Raw genomic sequence first — 18205 nt, 5'->3', positions numbered from 1 at the left:
ATGATAACATCTCAGGCTGATGCCCTGAGGATCAGCCACTCCTTTTATGCCAGTCTGTATGGCATGAACCCACAGGCAGCATGGCCTCCCAATTGTTCCTGTCCTTAACCACAGAGGTCTTAGACACAGGAGAGGTTGGACCAACTATGATCATTGGATGAACTGACCAAGATCGGAGTCCTTAGAAAAAAACAAAACTCCTGGAAATGACGGCTTACTGGCAGAGTTGTGTTCAGCTCTGTGGGACTTGATTGGCCAGGACCTGCTGGAGGTGTATGACAGTATGCTTCTGGCAGGGAGCATGTGCCAATGAGGAAGAGTATCAACACCCTCATCGACAAGTGGAAGGAGGGTTGGGGCCGGGGGGAGGGCGGAGTAAAGAGAGAGGAAATTGGTGAATGCAGATTACAAAACCCTGTCTAAGGTCTTTGCCAACTGAGTCAGGTCTACTCTGCGATCATTGATTGACCCTGACCAAACCTGTATTGTACTGGGCAGGACAATCTCAGAGAGCCACTCTTCAGAAATACAATTGTCTATGTGCAGGACAGGAGAGTGGATACCTACCTCATCAGCCTGGACCAGGAAAAGTCTGTTGAAAGTCTACTGCGTAACTATGTGTGGGATCTGTGCGTGCGTGTGTGCGGTGTCAGCAGAACAAATTAACCTGCTGCTCTTATTCTGATGGTTACCTTTGTATATGGCTGCATCAAGCGGTGCACAGACCCTTTGTAGTCAAATACCAAGCATCACTACCTTGAGGTTTTACTTGGCCTTGATGTTGTGAAGGCTGGGTCTGGGCCTTGTTGCTGCGGATCACTCCGTATCACCTGTCCTTTGTGGAGAAACATTCAAAGGAAAACACCTTTGACCCTAAGCCCATCAGAAGTGGTCAGCATGTAGCACCCTTGAGACCATGTGGGAAAAGGAGCAGTTGGATTGTGTTGGGTTGTTCCTTGGGCAGACAGTCAAAGTCATTTTGCAGAATGCCTCACCACCAGAACTTTTCAACAAGCACCAATTCATCACTTGGCTGGTGGTGAGAAGGGCACTACCTATGGAGGTCCTTCATGTATACCACAGCATGCTGCCCTCAAAGTGGCTGTGTGAAAGTGGAGTGGGGGGAGGGTAGTAGAGACCATCACACACCTCCTTCTGGAATGTGTCTTTGCAAAGGTCTGGAGAACGCCACAACGGTTTTAGTTGAGGTTCACCCAAGCAGCTCCTTAATGCAGCATTATGGTCTGTTCTCCAGGATGGACATTGGTACAAACAAACACTGACTGTGCTTGGAGGATCATCAATTCAGTGAAAGATGGTCTTCGATCTGCCTGAAACTTGCTGGTCTGCTACAGCAAGGAGTTGACCTTGACCAGGCTTGCAGACTGGCCCATTCCAAGGTTCAGGATTATGTGGGGAGGGATGTTTTAAAGCTTGGGACAGCTACTGCCAAAGTGCAATGGAGTAAGATCACTGTCTGAGATCTTGCTGCTGAAGTAAAATGGGGGTCTGTTCAGTACCTCCCGGTGCCTCAGATGTAGATATAGTTGTGTACAAGTAACAAATGGCTTGGGTTTGTTTACTGGATAGAGTCAAACTCCAGTGTTTGTTTATTTCTTCATATGCTACTGTACAAAACCAAACTGCTTCAGTGACTATGACATATCAATTTTTTTAAATTTCAAAAATCATTTTAAGAGTACATTTTCAGCCACATTTCACCTAGAGACAAATACTGGATAACAACGTCAAAATGAACAAAACAACTATATTGTTTCTTCCATAATAAAAAAAACCTCAACGCTCCAGTAATCAATGTGCGACAGTACATTTTAGATCTCTGTATAAGTGATTATGATGCCAGTTCATGGTAAATAGTGGACAAATTTAATCCCAGAATAAAATCTGACTTCATAAGCTTTTAATTTCTTTGTTTCCTGGTTAGGTCACTGAACACATTCAGACAAAAAGGTCGCCAATATATTTTTGTTTGCGAAAAGAATAAAGCTTTTAAGTATCGAGCCAAAATTGTGTCCTCATCACTTTTTTAAAAATCTCATGACTTCCATCTTAATTCTCTATTTTTGCATTGTTCAATATGTTCAGAAAGTCCATAAATAGGATATTTACTGGACTATCGTACTTTGATCAGCCTTTTCCATTAACTCATGCTCGTGAGAGATAATTTACCTTTACAAAATCCATACTGGCTTTCCTTGGTTAACCCATACCTATCTAAATCTGAGTTGATTATATCTCCAAGATTGGCTTCCTGTAAGTTCTCCACTAAAGTGAAATTAACTGTCTTCCACTTTCTAGAAACAGTGGTCTCACACATTACTAACCTTTCATGGCTCTAACATAACTGTTTTCAATGAGAATTGGTCATGACCAATGCCTCTGCCTACTTCCATTTTCACTTCTTTCAGCAACCTAGGTGATTAACCAGATCTCAATAAATCTAACCTTTCCATCTTGTGCATCTTTATTATCCTATTCATTACTTCGTTGCCTTTAGTGCACCTTTCACATCAGGATTTTGTTTCTTTGCACATACAGCTGCGAACGCTTAATGCTTCAATTATTCCCAAGCATTTATCAAGACATGCTTCCAGGTAAGTGGAAACCTAAATACAAATGGAAATGTTATTTCCTAATGACATTATCCAGATAGCACCACAATTTTAAGCAGATCAAAGGCAAACAGCCCCAAATCAGGTAATAAACAAGAGGATGATAAAGCTCTAAAGCTAGAAAAGCAACTAACTTAGTTTCACATCCTCAGGATTTCACAAACGATACAAAATGTTCCTCCTGTCTTTGATAAGTGGCACATAAAGAGCCTCTTGGAAAACAGAACGAAGTGGGTAAAATTAAACAAAAGTCGATCAGAGAGTTCTGACAAAATTAAGCAAATTGTTACTCACGAAAATTTAAACTATTCAATCAGTCTAACGCCCAAGTGCCTATTTGACTGATCCCTTCACAGATGACTAACATCCACAATCCCTTGCTGGACCAGTGAGCTCACACTCACTGACCCACATTAAATACTACATAAATGTACCTGGACCACTTGTAACCTTGTACCCTACCTTTCCCCTAGTGATTCTCCACACTCAAGCATTCTACCATCACTTATCTTACATGCTATTTGATAGCTGTCAAAAATTGAAAAAAATGTCAACAACGTGGCAGCAGGGTGCTGAGAAAAGGGGTGCCATTTATTTCCTCTAATGGTTCTGCACTCCTCAAAAACAGGTGTCAGAGTGGAAGGTCCCACACTTCTGAAGGTGCCCTGAGCAGAATTTTAGAAACAGAGCGCTTGCCTTTTGTGAGGAAGGGATGTGGAAATATGCAGGAAATTGCCACTCCCTGGAAAAACTGATCCGTGGTTACTTGGGAGAAAAGTTAGACTATTAAATGTATAGTCTTAAACCGGAGTAAACATTCAACTGACAGTAAACTTACTGGTACACACTTGCAAATACAGCCCCGTCGGACTACTTACACAACCTTTACCTGAAGTGTCCCCTACTCCACACACACTTCTCTGGCCCTGGGACTCAATATTCCCACCAGATCAATCATATTCCTGTGCCGTCATCCCCTCCCCCCACCCCTTTCATCCAGTCCAGACCTGACCCCCACACACTTACCCTCTTCTCCTGCTGGACCAGAATTCTCCCATCCACCCTAAACTTCACACGCCCCCACCCAAACCAAAAACCATTATGGTGTATTTGACCCTCTTGCCACCATACCATTGCAGCATACTAACCCCTATCCATCTGGTGCTCGATCCTCTCACTTGATGTATTTGCTGTTTGATAGCCACTTTGATTCTAGACCCTCAGATTTCAGCAAACAGCAGCCAACTGCTGTGAAAAGGACCAACTCTTGCCGTTCCAACAGAACCGTCTGAACAGAAGTTTGGCTCTGCATTTCTGGAGGAGTTCAGTTTGGAATCTCCTCAGAAATTTGGATCCTGTTCATTTTATAAAGCAAGGGCTGGTGTGACAATCTGCATAAGAAAATACAGGCCATTAAAGTTCAGGAAGCAGTACTAAATAAGTTCCAGAATGTTCCATGGTGAAATATAGCTTGAGAAAAATCTGAAATGATAAGAATCAATATTTAGACTTGAAGTCTGTCAGATACAGACTCAGGTATTTACAGCACAGAAGGTGGCTGTTCAATACACAATGTCAGCATGTGGTCAATAAAGATCAGGATATATAATACCCCATTTTCCAGTTCTCGGACCACAGCTCTGGAGGCTATAGGAATACAACAAATATCTAAATACGCACCACATATTGAGATGTTGACAACCACCATTTCAAACAGTGAGTTTCAGACACTTTTGTCACCCTTTCACCCACCAGCCTACTTCAATTTTATCTATGAATAGTCTTATTTTCAAATAAAGAAGTTATATTATTGCTTCACCAAGCCAATGAGAGATTCATACTTTCTGGTGCGCGAGGCCTTTTGGACCCTGGAACAGCCTTGTGATATCATGGAGCTGCTCACCACTGGGCACAAATATCACTGCGTGGTGGAGTTATTTAGCGTGAAATAAGAGAGGAACATGCAGCCAAGTATGTGAAGTAGACCAACTAGTATTAAGTGAGTGCGATGCAATGGTATTTCAACAACCTTATAGTAAGATTAGATCTTGTATATTTCAGATTACCATGCATAGTTGTATTTGGTTTATTATGCTTATTACATATGAAGGCTAACTCAAACTTGAAGAGTGTTTCTTGACCATGCCTTTTCAAGGAGTCTGTTTTGAACCCAAACTCTTGGCATAAAACTGCATGACAGCAGACGTATCAACAAAATCTAGAGTGTTCAGGGTGAAAAGGAGCTATGTTTCCTTATAAAAGGGAAGCTCACCAATCATCCAAATCCCTGGTCAGTGAAAGTGGAGGAAGTGGCAGTGTTTCCTGATAAAATTGGAGAGTTTTGACCTGGCTAGAAACATTTGAAAGAAAGGGGAGGAGAAAGAACAAGTGTAGAGGTTTTGGTCAGAAAATCCAAATCACATAGCCTTGGCTAAAGGCACTGCAGCTAATGAAAGTGATCAGCGATAAACAAGAGATTGATGCTGAAGAATATGATCGCAAAGGATTGTCGTGCTGGAGGATATTTCACAGATAGGCAAGAAGGGAAAGGCTATGGAATAATTTGAAAACCAGGAACAGAATTGTAAAAACAAACTAATGGTGTTAATTCACATGGAGCACAGGATGTGGTCGATGGGACTTGATGGGAGTTGAGATTTGGACCAGATATTTAGATAACTAAAAAACGGTAAAAAAAAATAAAAGTCCAGTAGCATGAAAGACTCTGGACAATTCAGCAAATGGGTAGAGCTATATTCTCTATTTAAATCTTTGACTGAAACAGAGCTCATGGGACATATTTTAGAAATTACTTTGTGTCTATACATCCTACTGCAAAGGCGGTGCTAAGACAGATGATAACATTATTATGGTGCTCGGTTTGACTTCAAATCCTCCACCTTCAATAAAAAGATCATGGTAATTAGGATTCCCATTGTGACTCCCTCAAATCGGAGCTCATTAATCCGTTCAGAAAAGCATACATTTAATGATAATGCAGAAAGTACTTTGGCAGTGAGGGAATTATTTGTAATACCCAAATTAAATTCTAGAGTTATTACCAAAGATCTCCACAATTAATCCAAGAAAATAACACAACTTAATACTGCACTAAGCCTTTCTAATCCTCCCTTCTATTCTTAATAAAACTAAAATCAAAACAAACTCAAAAGATCAAGTTTGGTAGCCCCTGAAAGTGGCTGTACAAAAGTCAAAATTGCAATTTGTAAATTGCAATATCATGTTCAAGGACAACAATGCACCCAGCCACAGACAATCCTCCTTTTTACCGTTTATAAGTAAACCAACTAGCGAAACTAAATCAGATTCTGGTACATAGCGCCCAGGGAGCACTGGATTAGCCAATGATGATTTCAGAAGGAAATTTATCAATTTAAAACAAAGTATCATTTTGCGGACTAATCACAGACACTGTGGTGCTCACCAATTGTAGAGGGTAATTTATTTACTACTTCAAAATAAACAAAAAGGGGCGCTGCAATAAAACTTAAATCACAAAGAAATTTCCTAATTTTAATTCAGATATTGTTTTGCAGCTAATTAGCCCAGAGAAAGTAACATCCTTTTTTACTATTTTAACTAAAATAATTGACTAAATTAGAAATGACAGCCCTTAAGGGGAACTGTTAGAAAAATCAATTACATGGGGCCCATGGGGTGGGTGGGAGAGGGAGAGAGAGAGAGAGAGAGAGAGAGAGAGAGAGAGAGAGAGAGACTCCTTTCTGCTGTCACGTAAACAGGCATCCTCCTTTTTATGGAGTCTCAGGGCCAGTCTAATTAGCAGTGGAGGAGGATGAACCACTGAGTCTGAACAATTGGCATTTTCCTTCCATCAGGTTTAGTTTACAAGATGATGCCAATAGGTCAAGTTACATTGGCTAGTTATTCTTCATAATTACAAAGACTATCAGGAACTAGAGATGACAAGTCTGAATCAGTGCCCGCATAAAAGTTTTCCCTGATGCGCAAGCACCCAAACACAATTAATTGCCAGGGAGGAAAGTGATTGACACAAACATTCACAATGACTAAACAGAGACAACCATGAAAGATGACAGTGGAAGTGGGAGAAGGAAGTTCTGAATTTGAATAAATGCATCAATATCTGCACCAAATTTCCTGACTGTATAAAAAGAGATCAGAGAATATGCTGGGAAGATGATAGAAAGTCTGCAAAAGGATCTAGACAAGTGAACAGACAAAATTTTAACAAGTGGAATAGAAAAAGTGCAAAATGTGAAGTTGACAGTTTTGAAATTCTTTTTCTCCTTCCCAAAGTGAGGCACAACAGTAAGCTGCAGTAGATTAGATTCCCTACAGTGTGGAAACAGGCCCTTCGGCCCAACCAGTCCACACCAACCCTCTGAAGGATAACCCATCCCCTTCTGGCTAATGCACCTAACACTATGGGCAATTTAGCATGGCCAATTCACCTGGCCTGCACACCTTTGGATTGTGGGAGGAAATCCACGCAGACATGGGGGCGATTATGCAAACTCCACACAGACAATCACCCGAGGCAGGAATTGAACCTGGGACCCTGGTGTTATAAGGCAGCAGTGCTAACCACTGAGCCACCATGGCACCCAAGGATTTCAATAGAAGGACCTCAGTGTGCTTGTATATGACACAAAAAATTAGCAAGTATTTAGTGAGGCCATTACAACTTATTGAAAGGCAGGTTAGGTAAGGCGTGGGGTTGGGAGAGTGGGAGAAGCTTTGTTTATCAAAGTAGGGAAGTCTTACTAGAACCCTGCGGATTATTGGCAATACCATACATGGCGTACTGTGTATAGATTTTGTTGCCTGATTTGAGGAGGAATAAAGTCATAAATGAAGATGAAAATTGTAACAGTCACTTCTACTGTTGCAGGCTTAGCTTGCTTGAAGATTCTTCCTAAAGCGAAGTCTGTGAAAATCTGAACTCCGATTCAGATACTGCAATGGTTTTGGAGAGTTGGGAATGCTGCCACAGGTGAGCCAAGCAGAGTCCCGTGAATGACCAGAGGCTCCTTTATTTCATTTCAACATGTTGGGGTTCTTGACAGTGCTAAAATGAACAAAGCTACTAAACATCCCCCTCTGTCTCCCAGTGCTGCTGTTTCAAAATGTCTGTGTTCAGATGATGATCTTGAATGTAAAAATAGCTGCTGTTTCAAACTGTCAAATCATGCCTCCTTATTAGATATTAGGTTAATCCCAGCTCGGGAACACAGACTCATTTTATTTTTAAAGCTTTAGACTGTTACAAGTGATTAACTTTTTAAAATGGTCTCAGCCATTAGCTTGATTAACTGTAATTCTTTTAGATATTTGGTAAGATGATCTCTTCGGGCCTCAAGAAAAACCGCTGTCAGTTAATTTCTGTTTATCCCTGGAAATGGTGACTGAATTTCACAGAAGATCCCTCATGTTTCTCTGAGACAATGACAGCCCGGTCTCAATTATGGCCGAGTCTTGTAAAACTTATGGCAACCATTTTAGAATGTAAGTCTAGCTTATTACGGATAACTACATGCATGACAACCTGGAAACTCTACTTTCTTTGAAAGCAATAAGAGCCAGAATCCTGATCCCACACCTAGAGTTTCAGAAGATGTTTTGCAGCTATTGTCTTCCTCTCAGAAGATACCTTCACAAAACAAAAAAAGTAGTATTTTGAAATTGTATCATGAGGGGCTGAACTTGGCCCTTGGCCCTTGGACTAGAAAACAGGAAGTGAACTCTTTCAAATCAGTGCCATACCCAGAAGGTGCATACATGGTGGTGGCTGCTCTCTGGTCTGTTGCTCCTAATGAAATGCTTGCAGATCGTCCCGAAACTGTCCGCCGAATACCTTTACTTACATCATTTAAAAAAAAGGTCAGAAGTGGGAATGTTCAGCACTTTGGGCTGTCTACAGCAAGACATGCAAATAACACCCCACAACTGCCAGGCAATGACATCGCCGACAACAACAGTTAGGAATTCTAAGTATCTCAGTTTCTGCCTGTCCGCCATCTATAAAATGCTAGGAACATGATGCTGTGCTTCCCACTTGTTCGGATGAGTACAACTCTAGCAACACTCAAAGCTTGACATGATCCAGGATAAATTATCTTGCTCCAATGGCATCATATCATTCACTTTCACTTCCATTTCACTTTCATACACTGCTGTTGTGTAGTGGAAACACAGCCATCATCTGCCCTTCAACCTACACTCCCTATCCCGATTTGGAAATTTGTTGCTGTTCCTTCATTGTTAGAGTCCTGGAACTGACAGCCCCATAGACTGCAATAATCCAAGGTGGCTGGCGAAAGTGAGGACTGCAGATGCTGGAGATCAGAGCTAAGATTAGAGTGCTGCTGGAAAAGCCCAGCAGCTAGCATCCAGGCAGCATCCAAGGAACAGGAAAATTGACATTTAATGCAAGATCCTTCATCAGGAATCATATCTGATGAAGGGCTCGTCTGAAATGTTGATTTTCCTGCTCCTCGGATGCTGCCTGATCTGCTGTGCTTTTCCAGCAGCACTCTAATCTTGAGTCCAAGGTGGTAACTTACCACCACCCATATCTTAGTTACATAAGTAGTAGGCAGTTCATCAATGCATAACCAATGGTGACCAATGAGCCTGCAACTACAAAATTTGAATGTATCAATGTCTGACCACACTTGAAGAGCAGAAGTAATATCTGAGGTCACTTGAGATTAGCAAAGATCCTAAATATTGGGTGGGAAGTTGCTAAATAGCGAGAACCTTATGTATAGGAGTGATTATTACCCCTAGGGGTGCAGTCCCTGAGGCCATACGTTGCTCAGAGAGAAAAGAAATCCCGTTACCAAAAGTTCACTAGGTGGCAGCTAGGCTCACTGGTCCATTTGCCACATGGCAACAGCACCCTACTGCTAGATAAAATGCCTATGAGGTAAGGAAGGTGTTCTTCATTGTCCTTAACTGGCACAACTGAACTTTGAAAGGTTGATACATATGCCAGCTTTCGGCAAAGCAGCCTTCCTGTAACATTTTTCCAGCTCGTCACTAAGAGACTGGTTAAGTAGTTTGATAAGCCACATAAACTTATGTTCAACCGCAAGGGAAATGTACAAAACAAAACAATTGTGCCCTAAATATTTCTTATGACAGTTTGAAATTTCCTTCCCCAAGAATAAACTGGGCCACATCACAATTATTAGACTTTATACCAAACTATTGGAATTCCAGGCCATTATTTATTGTATTCCAACAATACTAAGCCATTTATTATTCGCTACAATTTAGGAAACCGCTTCGGTTTAACAACACCTTTAAAAGATGCCTTCTTCTTTCCATGCTCATAATATTTGATCGTTAAAATTAGGAACTGGAGTAGGTCAGGAGCCTCTTGGGTTTCATCTACCATTCAATTAGATCATGGCTGATCTGCCGTTTAACTCCATTTTCCTGCCTTGGCTCCACAATCACTTGATACCCTCAATAAAGATTATAGGTCATAGCCTTAAAAGCTGCAATTATTCCAAGCAATTGTCCTTTGAAGACATGGCAGGTTACACAAACGCACAACATCAAAATCCTGGAAGTCCATTCTCAAATGCACAATGGGTGTTAGCTGCATGGACTTCAGCAACTCAACAAGGCATCTCAAAAACCATTGAATAGGCTGACAATAAACACCAGCGGATTCAAGACCACCCACATCAAATAAAAGGAAGGGAAAGATAGATTAAAGCAATATTATTAATAAGCTGATGGTAGTTGTCTTTTTGACCATGTTCTAAAATTTACCTCTATCTGTGGTTGGGGGGGCAGGGAGTTTGACAAATGACAGCAAAGAGTATTCAAGAGTAACATTGCGTTGCAGTATGGAAGGGCCCTCTTCAGCCTGTTATAACTGTCCTAGCTCTCAGTTATACTACTCAGAACAAAATAAAATCTACAGTTAGCAGATCAAACCTCGCAGAAAAGCCTTCCTGTCAAAAAAGGTGTTTAAATCTTCTATTCTAGTTTGTATCCATAGCTCATGATTTTAATGTTTTGCCACACCCCATTCATTGGGTGCTACTCTATGCACAACTGTCATGTTCTGAGAAAATAAAGGAGCGAGATGCACATTTGAAAACCTTGTATGCTATTACATTAAAAGTCATTAATCCCAAGGAAAATTCCAATTAATGCAACTTCACGTATATACAATGGCACCAATAGTCTGCAGGTTTGATCATTTACATTATATTAGTGAAGGTTCCTTGCTGTCAGCGTCTGTCATCAGCAATAGTTTGCTAATGTGAAAATGCTGGAAGGGTAATATTCATAAATACACCTGGAAAGAATTAGGAATTCAAAATCAGAAGGCTGCTTTATTGTGTGTTTTAAAGCAAGACTGTTGCCTGCGCATTGAGACAGCCTAGTATCTCAGTCAATAAAGGGTTGTCAGAGGCAGCTTGCTCTTCATCATTAAGTAAGGCTCAACTCTTCCATACTATATTTATATATGTGCAGAGTAGGTTTTCAAGTACATTTCTGAGTGTAGTGTGCAAGACATCTCTTCACATGCTCAGTTTTGAGTGGTGTCTTCTTCACTGATGTTAGTTACCTGATTAATTCCATCATGACGGAGATCAATCTCATTAAACCACAAAATAAAAACTAACAAAGGTGTTTTGGGGACAGTTTGGAACTGAACAAGACACATTCCTTATTTTTTAATGACAGAATTTGAGCTCAATGATCTGCACAGCCTTGAAAGCACTTGCAATCCACTGTTGTTTACATGGAGATTGGTTACTATAACAACAAAGGTGAACTATACTCCCTGTCCTGCAACAGTTCAACCGAGTTCTTGAGCATTATACAAATATTGACTGCTGTTAACGACCAGCAGCAGTGAGCTATCACAATAGGTGCTTTCAGTTGTGCACTGCAGCTGAATGCAAACACCCAATCCTCCTGTCATCAACGGACCTTGTCAAGGTAAATTTTCTGTGTTTACCAACAACAGCATAATCTCACATCGATGCTGAGTCTATATCACAAATTTGTTTTAAAATAGCATCAGAATATTAGGTGTTACTGAATGCTGTATTTATGTCTGAGGATTTCTGGAGACTTGGGACATAATTCATGCTGGTGTGAGTTTACTGAAGACTCTGGTGAAGGTGTCATCTTTTAGGTTGAGGTTTTAAACGACATAAGATGACTGTAAACATTCCTATAGCATGATTATTGAAGAGGAGCTGATGAGATGTTGCTAGAGTCTTGGCTAATATTGCTCATTATCCAACACTGATAACAGTTCCAGGTCATCACATGCCCACAGTCAAAGGGGTGTGTCTGATTACTTCCTCTTCCCTGCAAGCCTCCTGACCATAGGATTAAAAATAAATGTGCATCATGTAACCATCACAAACCTTGACACAATTTGTTGTGTACTGTAGGGCTCCATAAGAGCAGCCCAAGCAGCAGGGGCCTGTTCTCAATTTGCACGGCAGCTTGGCTTTGAAAGTTAGCATGCTACTTCCCCCCCACGCATAGATTCCATCTGGAGTCACAAACTGTTTCAGTGTAGTCCTGGTTAGCCTTTAGCCATCTCCTAGTTTTTTTTTTGTGCTTCCTTAATACTGCAGCAGTCCTTCATGCTAGCTGAATGAAGGCATGGGGAATGGCTTCAGCATATTAGGTACTAAACTGCATGATATGATAGTTATGGTTACACATACCAATTGGACAGGAAGGAAGTAGAGTCTCGTTAGTTTGCACTACATCTTAGTGTGGACATGCGGCACTGAAGAGTGATGTGTGCGCAATCAGTGGCATCCTGCAAGACAGTCTTCACAGCTACATGCACACTTCACATGCTTTGATCCAGCAAGTAGTGAAACGTATTCATCGCTCTTGGAATATAAAGCCTTGGTCACTTTACTCATGCATCAGACGACTGGTAAACCCATGACCACTTCCATCTAGAAGGCCAAGGGCAGCACATAAATGGGAACACCACCAGCTACGAGTTTCCCTCCAAGCCACTCACCATCCGGACTTGGAAATATATTGCCATTCTTTCACCTGTTGCTGGCTAAAAATCCTGGAATCCCCTTCCTAAAGGCATTGTGGGTCAACCCACAGTAGGTGGACTGCAGCGGTTCACCAGCGCCTTCTCAATGGCAACTAGGAAGTGGGCAATAAAGGCTGGCTCAGCCAGACAACGCCCACAAGTGAATAAATAAATTCATACGTACATCTGGGTGATACAGCAAATATCACCTGCACCTGCCAACAAAGGGGCAGGCCCAATGGTTCATGGCTACATATGGGGCCCAAAACTGCACACAATATTCCAAAAGCAGTCCAACCAGAGCCTTATACAGCTTCAGCAGTACATCTCTGCTTTTGCATTTTAACTGTCTTGAAATAAATGCTATTATAATATTTGCCTTCCTAACTGCCAACTGAACCTGCATTTTAACCTCAAAAGAATCCTTAACTGGGAGTCATACGTGCTTTTCTGGTTCAGACTTCTGAAACATTTCCCCTTTTCAAAAATAGTCTACGCGTCTATTTTTCCTTTCAAAGCCCAAAACCTCTCTCCTTTCCACATTATATTCTCGCTGCCACTTCTTTGTCCACTCACCTACCCTGTTCAAATCCTTCAGCAGCCTCCCCACTTCACCAACACTACCTGTCCCTCCACCTATCTTTGTGCTGTTATCTGTAAATTTAGCAACAACATCTGCATTTCCTTCATCCAGAGTGTTAGCATATAACCTGAATAGCTGTGCTCTCAACACTGACCCCTGGGGAACTCCATTTGTCAACAGTTGCCATCCTGAAAAAGATCTTTTAACTCTACTTTCTTCCAGTCAGCCAATCCTTTATCATACCAGTACCTTGCCACTAATGCCATTGACTCTCTCCCAAATGCCACATCATTCCCTGAACATGTGTAAATTTAAAGTCCAAAAATCAAACACTTCCGCTGGCTTAGAGGTCGTAGAAAGCATCATCCACAAATTGCTGGGTTGTTGATTTTTAAGCAACTCAATTGTGGACTCCTTCCTGCCAAACATGCATGCACCTGCAGATGTCTAGGAGATGTCACTAGCTGGAGTATTGATCTCTGAAACGACAGTACTGAGACTCAATCACCACCACATTATTCTGCTTAATTCAAGCAAACAGTTGGCACATACGAACTAATGGTCTCACCAAGCTGGCACCCAGTGTACTTGCATGACGAGTGTGTACAGCTTCAGTGGGTGCTATTTTAGAGGCAAGACAGCATGGGTCACGCTGAAAATCTGATTTCAGGCACCGCATTTTGAGGGCAAGATCCTTCTACTTCACACATACTGACAACAGTGCAAACAGTGGCAGAAGAGGACTCAGTCACAGCAGGTTTTTCCTAATCGGATTGTGGCTGCCATCTGTCTGTTCAAACCAGCCATGAGTGTTTGAATGATATAAAAAGAGAGAGAAAAAAAAATCAGTTCCCCATTTAATGCTGAAAATGGAGGTCATCTTCATGAATGACAAAGCAAGATGATTAAAAAAACTCATTCCAACATTTCCCAGTCCTACTTTTGCCCATGTTGGATTTTAGACTTCACAAATAACAACGGCCTCTTTTGCCATCTCAAAAATGCAAGCTCATTTGACTCTGGTACTGCTCTCCAATTTCAAAACACTGATTTTTCTCAGAGACTGTCTTTTCTAACCTATAAAAGAAAATGGAGTCTGCTGTTTTGCCTCCAATATCAAGCTAGTATGAGCAAGCTAAGAGTTTGGCCTTGGGATTTGTTCCATTTTCAAGGTGTGGAAAAATTATTTGGAGGAGTGGGGTGGCGGCGCAGGGGGCACTGAGATCAGTGTTCCTCTGAACCAGAGAGCATGGCTTCAAATCCCACCTACTCCAGAGAGGTGTGTAATAACACAGCTGGACAGGTTTATTAGAAAATATCAACACTCAGCACTGGGACTTTCAGGCTTTTCTGGAAAAGTAGACCCAGCTATGCCTGTTGTAGCAACTCAACCGCACCCTGAAAGGAACATTTAAATAATCCAGTCTGAATGTGGCCTCATTTCCATTCTAGCATGCTTGCTCGGTATCCTGTTCAATTGGTGTGCAAAAAAGGTGGCACAGTGATGATCCCAAACCCTGAAGGCTATGTGAAAATCTCAGCTAGGATGAGACTAGCAAGTGAGCCTCATTTCATGGTCTGTGCTGGAGTAGCTTCTGACCATGTAGCTAGCCCAAGGTCCTGGTGACCCGGAGGTTTGACAGCAGCATCTCCACAGCACAGCGAAAATGACTGAAAAATAACTGCCATTAAATAGACTACCACTGAACAAACTCATATTTTGTTTCTGCACATATCCTACTTGCATCAAGATAACAAAAGAAACACACCAAACTGTCACTATAAAGAAAACTTCACATTGATCTGACCTAGATTGTCAGGAATTCCAGCAAAAAAATTAAGTCAATAAATAGCAAGAAAAGTAAGAGATAATTTAAAAAGGTAAGTGTAGATCTGGGTAGTATAATATCCTAATTTTATTACTGGCTCATAGCCCAAGAAGAGGGCAGTAATAAAGTTTGGTTTACTGCTGGATGATCATGCCATTTATAATATTGGAACATTTGCAATGGTGGAAGGTTCACGCAGGCTAACTTTGCTAACCATAGATGACTATCCCTCACAAATGTAGCCAGATGTGGATTGCCATAACAATTGATGCAGGGTGCACTACTTTTCATCATTTATATACATGATTTGGATATGAACATAAGAGATATAGTTAGTAAGTTTGCAGATGACACCAAAATTGTAAGTGTAATGGACAGTGAAGAAGGTTCCCTCAGATTACAATGGGATCTTGATCAGATGGACTAATGGGCTAAGGAGTGGCAGATGGAGTTTTAATTTAGATAAATGCAAAGTGCTGCATTTTGGGAAAGCAAACCTTAGAAGGACTTGTACACTTAACAGTAGGGAGCGTTGCTGACCAAAGAGACTTTGGAGTGCAGATTCATAGCTCCTTGAAAGCCGAGTCACAGTAGATAGGATAGTGAATAAGGCATCTGGTATGCTTTCCTTTATTGGTCACAGCATTGAGTACAGGAGTTGGGAAGTCATGTTATGGCTGTACAGGATGTTGGTTAGGCCATGTTGGAATATTGCATTCAACTCTGGTTGCCTTCCTATCGGAAGGATATTGTGAAACTTGAAAGGGTTCAGAAAAGATTTACAAGCATGTTGCCAGGGTTGGAGGATTTGAGCTATAGGGAGAGGCTGAATAGGCTGGGGCTGTTTTCCCTGGAGCATCAGAGACTGAGGGGTGACCTTATAGAGGTTTATAAACTCATGAGGGGCATGGATAGGATAAATAGACAAAGTCTTAGCGAGTTTTGAGAAGATTTGTAGCTCAGGTTGAGGTTCTGGATGTAGGTTGGCTCACTGAGCTGGAAGGTTCATTTCCAGATGTTTCGTCACCCTACAAGGTAACATTTTGAGTGGGCCTCCAGGTGAAGCACTGTTGATAATTCCTGCTTTCTATTTATATGTTTAGGCTTCTTTGGGTTGATTTCGTCAACTGGGGGGCGGTGGGGGGGGTGGGTGCGGGCAGACACAGTCCAGAAGTTGAGGACGTTGGGTGATGTGTGTAATGAGTGAGTTGTCAGAAGAAGTGATGGAGGTTGGTACAATTGCAACATTTAAAAGGGCATTTGGATAATACCAAAATGATTAGGAAGGCTTTACAGGGATATGGGCCAGCTGCTAGCAAATGGGACTAGATTAGGTTGGGATATCTGGTCTTCATGTACCAGTTGGACCATGCTGTACATCTGGATTAGATTACTTAGTGTGGAAACAGGCCCTTCGGGCCACCCTACACTTTGGACAATTCACCTAATCTGCACATTTTTGGACTGTAGAAGGAAACCAGAGCACACAGAGGAAACCCACGCAGACACGTGGAGAATGTGTAAACTCCACACAGTTAGTCAGTCAGTCACCTGAGGCAGGAATTGATCCCGGGTCTCTGGCAGTAGTGCTAACCACTGTGCCACTGTGGCATCCACTCTGAGAGTCCATGTAATATGAAGAATTACTAAAGGCAGTCATTTAGTTTTGCTGATATTGACACTTAGTAAAAAGGCATGGAGCATTTTCCAAGGCTCAAACACCATGCTCTCACTTTATTCGTGCTTCCAGAGGTAATTCTGTTTCCATTGGTAACCTCCGCAAAGTAATTTGAGAGTCACTGCAAACTAAGAGCCAAAAAAAGGTTAATAATTCAACTCAGAGCAAAATAAAATGGGAATCCAAAATTCAAATTTCTTACAAAATGCTATACCTTATTAACTCAGCCAAATTGGTTTTTTTCAACAGAATAATTTAAGCACAATAGAACAATTTAAAATACAGTTTCTCTTAATTTCAAATTCTGACATTCCCTGGCGACATGAGGTGACTCATACATCTCAAATTTCAATAGACAGGGTAATATATCTAATTTACAACTCGAGTGCATTAACCGAGTTACCTAATTACAATGGATAGACACATCAGACTCTTAAATAAGCCACGGTGGTATTTTCCCGTTCTCTCTCCACCCCACTCCCCAAACACTCTCCTGCCCAAGTGGTGACCAAAGCAACGGTCCCCTTTAGATATAAACATCCTCCACTATCGGGCTCACTCTGTCCACAGAAATTGTCAAGCACCATTTTATTTGTTCCTGCTAACACACAAACCAAAGGCAGACTCACTTCCCAATGGTGACCTGTTTAGACAATGCAACGAGGGTCAAGACGTTTACACATCGATATTGAAATTCAAACAGGAATGCCGGTCCACGCTCAAATAACAATCAGCAAAACCCATCCCCACCCCCCCGCAAAAGATTATTAATTTTCTAACTGATGATATAGCCAAGGAGTCATTTCAAAGAACCGCTGTCACCACAGAATCAGATTTCAATGTAAGCTTCCTGAACAAGATTGGAAGCACAGGGAGTTAATAATTTAATGTCTGCCCACAAGTTCACGTAATACCTAATGTGAAGCAGAAAGCTAGTAATTTGCTTACCAATAAGCCAGCTCCTTCTCAGGTTCACTGAAACTTTTCAGCCATTAAACCTGCTGTACTTTTGTCTGAAGGTGAAGAGTCAGTGCTTTTATTTCCTCTCCTTGTCGGTTGAACTTTGCTCTTGCAGGTATATATCAATGCAGCCAGTTCTATCACCGCCACCCTGCTTCTCTAATTCCAGAGCCCTCTTTTTTGCTGGACAGACCAGTATCACTACGTCACTTGTTGGCTGGCTGCTTCTGCTCAGTGCTCTATTTTTCAGCGAAGTGGCTGCACATACCAGGTAGATACAGTAGAGACTGGCTCTACAGGTGGGAGGGACTTAAAGCAGTCAAACAGGCTGCAAACAGCTGTTATTTAAATAGACTGGGACATACTTTTTATATCTCAGCTGTCATTTAAATTAACTGAATATTCCATCGCTGTTGTTTACCAACCTCTCCAGCACACGGTTCAATAATTAAACAGGTATTATAACAT

General features: G+C 41.5%; 1 protein-coding gene across 1 annotated transcript in view; it reads right to left on the bottom strand.

Annotated features, from left to right (window-relative positions):
* The window catches only part of eps8l2 (EPS8 like 2), a 156854-nt gene extending 138876 nt beyond the window's left edge, over positions 1 to 17978 (bottom strand). The window contains exon 1 of the mRNA XM_060838846.1: positions 17726 to 17978. The gene's annotated coding sequence lies outside the window, so the exon portion shown is untranslated. The remainder of the gene's footprint in view (positions 1 to 17725) is intronic.
* Between the last annotated feature and the right edge of the window lie 227 nt (positions 17979 to 18205).

The sequence above is a fragment of the Hemiscyllium ocellatum genome, chromosome 18 (genome assembly GCF_020745735.1).
Source record: "Hemiscyllium ocellatum isolate sHemOce1 chromosome 18, sHemOce1.pat.X.cur, whole genome shotgun sequence".
NCBI lineage: Eukaryota > Metazoa > Chordata > Chondrichthyes > Orectolobiformes > Hemiscylliidae > Hemiscyllium > Hemiscyllium ocellatum.
Note: the sequence above shows the minus strand (reverse complement) of the source record. Positions and strands in the feature narration are given on the sequence as shown.